The following is a 10,188-nucleotide window of genomic DNA, read 5'->3' on the forward strand; positions in this document are numbered from 1 at the left end:
TCAGACGTTTACAAAATTTCCGTTTCAATTAACCAAGTCTTAACAAGTTTGATTGCTTAACATGTTGGAAACATTTAATCATGTAAATATAGTTTTCATTAAACATATAATCATAGAAAGGTTCGGAAAAGTTCGGATCACTACAGTACCTACCCGTTAAATAAATTTCGTCCCGAAATTTATAGCGATTGGAGGTGTTGGCTCATCTTCTGGAAATAAGTGCGGGTACTTCTTCTTCATCTGATCTTCTCGTTCCCAGGTGAACTCGGGTCCTTTACGAGCATTCCATCGAACCTTAACAATCGGTATCTTATTTTGTTTAAGTCTCTTAACCTCACGATCCATTATTTCAACGGGTTCTTCAATGAATTGAAGTTTTTCATTGATTTGGATTTCATCCAACGAAATAGTGAGATCTTCTTTAGTAAAACATTTTTTCAAATTCGAGACGTGGAAAGTGTTATGTACAGCGGCGAGTTGTTGAGGTAACTCAAGTCGGTAAGCTACTGGTCCGACACGATCAATAATCTTGAATGGTCCAATATACCTTGGATTTAATTTCCCTCGTTTACCAAATCGAACAACACCTTTCCAAGGTGCAACCTTAAGCATGACCATCTCTTCAATTTCAAATTCTATATCTTTTCTTTTAATGTCGGCGTAGCTCTTTTGTCGACTTTGGGCGGTTTTCTACCGTTGTTGAATTTGGATGATCTTCTCAGTAGTTTCTTGTATTATCTCCGGACCCGTAATCTGTCTATCCCCCACTTCACTCCAACAAATCAGAGACCTGCACTTTCTACCATAAAGTGCTTCATACGGAGCCATCTCAATGCTTGAATGGTAGCTATTGTTGTAGAAAAATTCTGCTAACGGTAGATGTCGATCCCAACTGTTTCTGAAATCAATAACACATGCTCGTAGCATGTCTTCAAGCATTTGTATCGTCCTTTCACTCTGCCCATCAGTTTGTGGATGATAGGCAGTACTCATGTCTAGACGAGTTCCTAATGCTTGCTGTAATGTCTGCCAGAATCTTGAAATAAATCTGCCATCCCTATCAGAGATAATAGAGATTGGTATTCCATGTCTGGAGACGACTTCCTTCAAATATAGTCGTGCTAACTTCTCCATCTTGTCATCTTCTCTTATTGGCAGGAAGTGTGCTGATTTGGTGAGACGATCAACTATTACCCAAATAGTATCAAAACCACTTGCAGTCCTTGGCAATTTAGTGATGAAATCCATGGTAATGTTTTCCCATTTTCATTCCGGGATTTTGGGTTGTTGAAGTAGACCTGATGGTTTCTGATGCTCCGCTTTGACCTTAGAACACATCAAACATTCCCCTACGTATTTAGCAACATCGGCTTTCATACCTGGCCACCAAAAATGTTTCTTGAGATCCTTGTACATCTTCTCCGTTCCAGGAAATATTGAGTATCTAGTTTTATGAGCTTCTATAAGTACCATTTCTCTCATATCTCCACATTTTGGTACCCAAATCCATTCAGCCCTATACCGGGTTCCATCTTCCCGAATATTAAGATGCTTCTCCGATCCTTTGGGTATTTCATTCTTTAAATTTCCCTCTTTTAAAACTCCTTGTTGCGCCTCCTTTATTTGAGTAGTAAGGTTATTGTGAATCATTATATTCATAGATTTTACTCTAATGAGTTCTCTGTCCTTTCTACTCAAGGTGTCGGCTACCACATTTGCCTTCCCCGGGTAGTAACGAATCTCAAAGTCGTAATCATTCAACAATTCAATCCACCTACGCTCCTCATGTTCAGTTATTTCTGATTAAATATGTGTTGAAGACTTTTGTGGTCGGTATATATAATACTTTTGACCCCATATAAGTAGTGCCTCCAAGTCTTTAATGCAAAAACAACCGCGCCTAATTTCAAATCATGCGTCGTATAATTTTGCTCGTGAATCTTCAATTGTCTAGAAGCATAAGCAATTACCTTCGTTCGTTGCATTAATACACAACCGAAACCTTGCTTTGAGGCGTCACAATATATCACAAAATCATCATTCCCTTCAGGCAATGACAATATAGGTGCCGTAGTTAGCTTTTTCTTCAATAACTGAAACGCCTTCTCTTGTTCATCCTTCCATTCAAATTTCTTCCCTTTATGCGTTAATGCAGTCAAGGGTTTTGTTATTTTGGAGAAATCTTGGATGAATCTTCTGTAGTAACCAGCCAATCCTAAAAATTGACGTATATGCTTCGGAGTTTTTGGGGTTTTCCACTTTTCAACGGTTTCGATCTTTGCCGGGTCCACCTGGATACCTTCTTTGTTCACTATGTGACCGAGGAATTGAAATTCTTCCAACCAAAATGCACACTTTGAAAACTTAGCGTACAGTTTTTCTTTCCTCAATACTTCTAGCACTTTTCTCAAATGTTCTTCGTGCTCTTGATCATTCTTTGAGTAAATAAGTATGTCATCGATGAAAACAATGACAAACTTGTCAAGATATGGCCCACACACTCGGTTCATAAGGTCCATGAACACAGCTGGTGCGTTAGTCAATTCAAACGGCATAACCATAAACTCGTAATGACCATAACGCGTCCTAAAAAGCAGTTTTTGGAATATCATCCTCCTTTACTCGCATTTGATGATATCCAGAACGTAAATCGATCTTCGAATAAACCGATGAGCCTTGTAGTTGATCAAATAAGTCGTCAATTCTCGGTAGTAGATAACGGTTTTTGATGGTAAGTTTGTTCAACTCTCTGTAGTCAATACACAACCTAAATGTACCATATTTCTTCTTGATAAACAAAACAGGAGCTCCCCATGGTGATGTGCTTGGTCGAATGAAACCACGTTCTAATAGTTCTTGCAGTTGGCTTTGCAGTTCTTTCATCTTGCTGGGTGCGAGTCTGTAAGGAGCACGAGCTATTGGTGCAGCTCCTGGTACAAGATCTATTTGAAATTCAACAGATCGATGTGGAGGTAGTCCCGGTAATTCTTTCGAAAATACATCGAGAAATTCTTTTGCGACAAAAACATCATTGATGCTCTTTTCTTCAGTTTGTACTTTCTCGACATGTGCTAGAACAGCATAGCAACCTTTTCTTATTAGTTTTTGTGCCTTCAAATTACTAATAAGATGTAGCTTCGTGTTTCCCTTTTCTCCGTACACCATTAAGGGTTCTCCTTCTTCTCGTACAATGCGAATTGCATTTTTATAATATACGATCTCTGCTTTCACCTTCTTCAGCCAGTCCATGCCAACTATTACATCAAAACTCCCTAACTCTACTGGTATCAAATCAATCTTAAATATTTCGCTACCCAGTTTAATTTCTCGATTCCGGCATATATAATCTGCTGAAATTAATTTACCGTTTGCTAATTCGAGTAAAAATTTACTATCCAATGGTGTCAATGGACAACTTAATTTAGCACAAAAATCTCTACTCATATAGCTTCTATCCGTACCCGAATCAAATAAAACGTAAGCAGATTTATTGTCAATAATAAACGTACCCGTAACAAGCTCCGGGTCTTCCTGTGCCTCTGTCGCATTAATATTGAAAACTCTTCCGTGGCCTTGTCCATTCGTGTTCTCCTGGTTCGGGAAATTTCTAATAATGTGGCCCGGTTTTCCACATTTATAACAAACTACATTGGCATAACTTGCTCCGACACTACTTGCTCCACCATTACTCATTCCGACACCATTTGTTCCTTTCGTTCTTTTAACCCCTGGTCCGTAGACCTCACACTTCACCGTGCTATGACCATTTCTTTTACACTTGTTGCAAAATTTGGTGCAAAACCCCGAGTGATACTTTTCACACCTTTGGCATAGCTGCTTCTGATTATTGTTGTTGTTGCGGTTGTTATTGTTGTTGGGATGATTGTTGTAATTGCTGTTGTTGTTATTGTTGGGCCGTTTGTTGTAGTTGCGATTGATGTTGCGATTGTTGGTATAGTTGTTGCGATTATTGTTGTAATTGTTGTTGTTGTTGTATTGGTGATTCTTATCACCGTTTTCCTCCCACTTTCTTTTGACTTGCTTCACATTGGCCTCTTCAGCCGCCTGTTCTTTAATTCTTTCCTCAATCTGGTTCACTAGTTTGTGAGTCATTCTACATGCCTGTTGTATGGAGGCGGGCTCATGTGAACTTATATCTTCTTGGATTCTTTCCGGTAATCATTTCACAAATGCGTCGATCTTCTCTTCCTCATCTTCGAACGCTCCCGGACACAATAGGCACAATTCTGTGAATTGTCTTTCATACGTGGTAATATCAAATCCTTGGATTCGTAACCCTCTAAGTTCTGTCTTGAGCTTATTGACCTCGGTTCTGGGACGGTACTTCTCGTTCATCAAGTGCTTGAATGCTGACCACGGTAGTGGGTAAGCATCATCTTGTCCCACTTGCTCTAGATAGGTATTCCACCATGTTAACGCAGTACCTATGAAGGTATGCATAGCGTACTTCACTTTGTCCTCTTCAGTACACTTACTTATGGCAAACACCGATTCGACCTTCTCGGTCCACCGTTTCAATCCGATCAGTCCTTCGCTTCCATCAAATTCCAAAGGTTTGCAGGCAGTGAATTCTTTGTATGTGCATCCTACACGATTTCCTGTACTGCTAGATCCAAGGTTATTGTTGGTATGTAGTGCAGCCTGTACTGCGGCTATGTTTGAAGCAAGAAAGGCACAAAATTCCTCTTCGCTCATATTCAAGGTGTGTCGAGTAGTTGGTGCCATTTCCTTCAAAATAGTCAAATGAAAAAAGTTAATCATACAGAATATTAAGAGTAGTCAATAGTATCTCGTAGCATAATATGAACTCATTTATAAAAGCTTTTTCTTCATATTAGCGTTTTATAATTTTAAATTCGGGTAGTACCTACCCGTTAAGTTCATACTTAGTAGCTAATATACAATTCAACTACTACAATTCTATATGAAAAACTGATTATAATAATATTTCGCGTTCAAACTTTTACACAATATTTTACAAACTTACAATATCTCTTATTTTACATATAGCATGAAATATAACACACAATAAATATGATACAAGATGGTTGTGAAGAAAATTCTATCTAGTAGACAAGTCGTTCAGCAAAGGCAATAAAGACACGTAATTCATACGTCCAGAAACAAGTCATGCATTCTGGTTTTACTAGGACTACTTCCCATCCTTGGTCTTGTGGAACATAACTGTTATGGCCGTTGATAAGACAGCGTGTTGTAATGTCGTCAAAGGGACGAGGGCTACGTAATGTCCAACAGTCCTGTAACAATCTAAAAACCTCATTTCTTACCCCAATTACCGAATTCGTCACTTGTGGGAACGTTTTGTTTAATAGTTGTAGCCCGATGTTCTTGTTCTCACTTTGGTGAGAAGCGAACATTACTAACCCGTAAACATAACATGCTTCTTTATGTTGCATGTTAGCCGCTTTTTCTAACTCACGAAGTCCTATATTCGGATATATTGAGTCAAAATAATTTCTTAACCCGTTGCGTAAAATAGCATTTGGGTTCCCCGCAATATATGCGTCAAAGTAAACACATCGTAACTTATGGATTTCCCAATGTGATATCCCCCATCTTTCGAACGAAAGCCTTTTATAAACCAAGGCATTCTTGGAATGTTCTTCGAATGTCTTACAAACTGATCTCGCCTTAAATAGTTGTGCCGAGGAATTCTGACCGACTCTAGACAAGATTTCATCAATCATGTCTCCGGGTAGGTCTCTTAAAATATTGGGTTGTCTATCCATTTTGTGTTTTTATACTGTAAAATAGACAAGAGTTAGATTCATAAAAAAAAATACTTATTAATACAAGCAATTTTTACATATATCATAAAGCATAAGCACACTATATTACATATATTACACCACACGAATACAACTACCTTATTCCGACTCGCTCGTTTCTTCTTCTTCGGTTTTGGTTCGTTTTGCCAAGTTTCTAGGGATATATGATGTTCCCCTAATACGAGCCGTCGTTTTCCACATTGGTTTAGAGAAACCTGGTGGTTTAGAGGTTCCCGGGTTATTGTCACAACTTAAGAAATACGGGTGTTGACGATACATATAAAGTTCATCGGGTTTGGAATCAAATTTCTCTATTTTTATGCCCTTTCTCTTATTGTTCTCTTTTGCCTTATTAAATTATGTTGGGGTAATTTCTATAACATCATCGGAATCCTTGTCGGGATCCGATTCATCGGAGAATTGGTAATCCTCCCAATACTTTGCTTCCTTGGCGGAAACACCATTGACCATAATTAACTTTGGTCGGTTGGTTGAGGATTTTCTTCTACTTAACTGTTTTATTATTTCCCCCACTGGTTCTATTTCTTATTCCGGTTCCGATTCTTCTTCCGGTTCCGATTCTTCTTCCGGTTCCGACTCTTCTTCCGGTTCCTCTTCGGGAACTTGTGAATCAGTCCACGAATCATTCCAATTTACATTTGACTCTTCATTATTATTAGGTGAGTTAATGGGACTTGTTCTAGAGGTAGACATCTATCACATAATATCAAACACGTTAAGAGATTAATATATCACATAATATTCACATGTTAAAATATATATTTTCCAACAAAATTTGTTAAGCAATCATTTTTCAAGTAAACACGGTCGAAGTCCAGACTCACTAATGCATCCTAACAAACTCAATAAGACATACTAATGCAAAATTCTGGTTCTCTAAGACCAACGCTCGGATACCAACTGAAATGTCCCGTTCTTATTGATTAAAAACGTTCCATATTAATTGATTTCGTTGCGAGGTTTTGACCTCTATATGAGACGTTTTTCAAAGACTGCATTCATTTTAAAACAAACCATAACCTTTATTTCATCAATAAATATTTAAAAAGCTTTACGTAGATTATCAAATAATGATAATCTAAAATATCCTGTTTACACGCGACCATTACATAATGGTTTACAATACAAATATGTTACAACGAAATAAGTTTCTTGAATGCAGTTTTTACACAATATCATACAAGCATGGACTCCAAATCTCGTCCTTATTTAAGTATGCGACAGCGGAAGCTCTTAATAATCACCTGAGAATAAACATGCTTAAAACGTCAACAAAAATGTTGGTGAGTTATATGTTTAACCTATATATTATCAAATCATAATAATAGACCACAAGATTTCATATTTCAATACACATCTCATACATAGAGATAAAAATCATTCATATGGTGAACACCTGGTAACCGACATTAACAAGATGCATATTTAAGAATATCCCCATCATTCCGGGACACCCTTCGGATATGATATAAATTTCGAAGTACTAAAGCATTCAGTACTTTGGATAGGGTTTGTTAGGCCCAATAGATCTATCTTTAGGATTCGCGTCAATTAGGGTGTCTGTTCCCTAATTCTTAGATTACCAGACTTAATAAAAAGGGACATATTCGATTTCGATAATTCAACCATATAATGTAGTTTCGATTACTTGTGTCTATTTCGTAAAACAGTTATAAAACTTGCATGTATTCTCATCCCAAAAATATTAGATTTTAAAAGTGGGACTATAACTCACATTCACAGATTTTTTACTTCGTCAGGAAGTAAGACTTGGCCACTGGTCGATTCACGAACCTATAACAAATATGTACATATATATCAAAGTATGTTCAAAATATATTTACAACAATTTTAATACATTTTGCTGTTTTAAGTTTATTAAGTCAGCTGTCCTCGTTAGTAACCTACAACTAGTTGTCCACAGTTAGATGTACAGAAATAAATCGATATATATTATCTTGAATCAATCCACGACCCAGTGTATACATATCTCAGTATTGATCACAACTCAAACTATATATATTTTGGAATCAACCTCAACCCTGTATAGCTAACTCCAACATTCACATATAGAGTGTCTATGGTTGTTCCGAAATATATATAGATGTGTCGATATGATAGGTCGAAACATTGTATACGTGTCTATGGTATGTCAAGATTACATAATATACAATACAAGTTTATTAAGTTATGGTTGGAATAGATTTGTTACCAATTTTCACGTAGCTAAAATGAGTAGTTTTTACCAATTTTGTTTTGCTCGCCATTTCTTCGTTTCTAATCCGTTTTGAGTGATTTAAGCGGCCACAGTTTTGTATTGAACTTGACTTTATGAAACTAAACAAGAAAGGTATAGGTTTATAGTTGTAAATACAAGTTACAAGTCATTTTTGAAAGAGGTAGTCATTTTCGTCGAAAGAACGACATCTTGATGACTGTTTTGAAAAACATACTTTCACTTTGAGTTTAACCATGATTTTTGGATATGGTTTCATGTTCATAAGAAAAATCATTTTCCCAGAAGTATAGCTATTAAATTAAAGTTTTTCATAGTTTTTAATTATCCAAACCAAAACAGCCCCCGGTTGTAACTACGACGGCGTAAATCCGGTTTTATGGTGTTTATCGTGTTTCCGGGTTTTAAATCATTAAGTTAGCATATCATATAGATATAGATCATGTGTATAGTTGATTTTAAAAGTGTAGTTAGAAGGATTAACTTTATTTGCGAACAAGTTTAGAATTAACTAAACTATGTTCTAGTGATTACTAGTTTACCACTTCGAATATGATAGCTTTTTATGTATGAATCGAATGATGTTATGAACATAATTACTACCTTAAGTTCCTTGGATAAACCTACTAGAAAAGAGAAAAATGGATCTAGCTTTAACGGATCCTTGGATGGCTCGAAGTTCTTGAAGCAGAATCATGACACGAAAACAAGTTCAAGTAAGATCATCACTTGAAATAAGATTGTTATAGTTATAGAAATTGAACCAAAGTTTGAATACAATTATTACCTTGTATTATAATGATAACCTACTGTAAGAAACAAAGATTTCTTAAGGTTGGATGATCACCTTACAAGATTGGAAGTGAGCTAGCAAACTTGAAAGTATTCTTGATTTTATGTAACTAGAACTTGTAGAATTTATGAAGAACACTTAGAACTTGAAGTTAGAACTTGAGAGAGATCAATTAGATGAAGAAATTTGAATAATGAAAGTGTTTGTAGGTGTTTTTGGTCGTTGGTGTATGGATTAGATATAAAGGATATGTAATTTTGTTTTCATGTAAATTAGTCATGAATGATTACTCATATTTTTGTAATTTTATGAGATATTTCATGCTAGTTGCCAAATGATGGTTCCCACATGTGTTAGGTGACTCACATAAGCTGATCATTGGAGTGTATATACGAATAGTACATACATCTAAAAGCTGTGTATTGTACGAGTACGAATACGAGTGCATACGAGTAGAATTGTTGATGAAACTGAACGAGGATGTAATTGTAAGCATTTTTGTTAAGTAGAAGTATTTTGATAAGTGTCTTGAAGTCTTTCAAAAGTGTATGAATACATATTAAAACACTACATGTATATACATTTTAACTGAGTCGTTAAGTCATCGTTAGTCGTTATATGTAAGTGTTGTTTGGAGACCTTTAGGTTAACGATCTTGTTAAATGTTGTTAACCCAAAGTTTATAATATCAAATGAGATTTTAAATTATTATATTATCATGATATTATGATATATTAATATATCTTAATATGATATATACATTTAAATGTCGTTACAACGATAATCGTTACATATATGTCTCGTTTCAAAATCCTTAAGTTAGTAGTCTTGTTTTTACTTATGTAGTTCATTGTTAATACACTTAATGATATATTTAATTATCATATTATCATGTTATATATAATATAACAATGTATTAATATGCTTCATATATATTTAGTAAGACGTGGTTATAACGATAATCGTTATATGTATCGTTTCGAGTTTCATACGTCAATAGTCTCCTTTTTAAGTATATAACTTATTGTTACTATTTTTAATGAGATACTTGATGATCATTATATCATGTTAAACATATATATTTATTCATTTATGTATCATCATGTCATATACAACTTATAGCGTTCGTGAATCATTGGTCAAACTGGGTAATCAGACGTTTACAAAATTTTCATTTCAATTAACCAAGTCTTAACAAGTTTGATTGCTTAACATTTTGGAAACATTTAATCATGTAAATATAGTTTTCATTAAACATATAATCATAGAAAGGTTCGGAAAAGTTCGGGTCACTACAGAATGCTTATGAACTTTGTAAACATTTTCAT

Source organism: Rutidosis leptorrhynchoides, chromosome 4 (genome assembly GCF_046630445.1).
Source record: "Rutidosis leptorrhynchoides isolate AG116_Rl617_1_P2 chromosome 4, CSIRO_AGI_Rlap_v1, whole genome shotgun sequence".
Classification (NCBI taxonomy): Eukaryota; Viridiplantae; Streptophyta; class Magnoliopsida; order Asterales; family Asteraceae; genus Rutidosis; species Rutidosis leptorrhynchoides.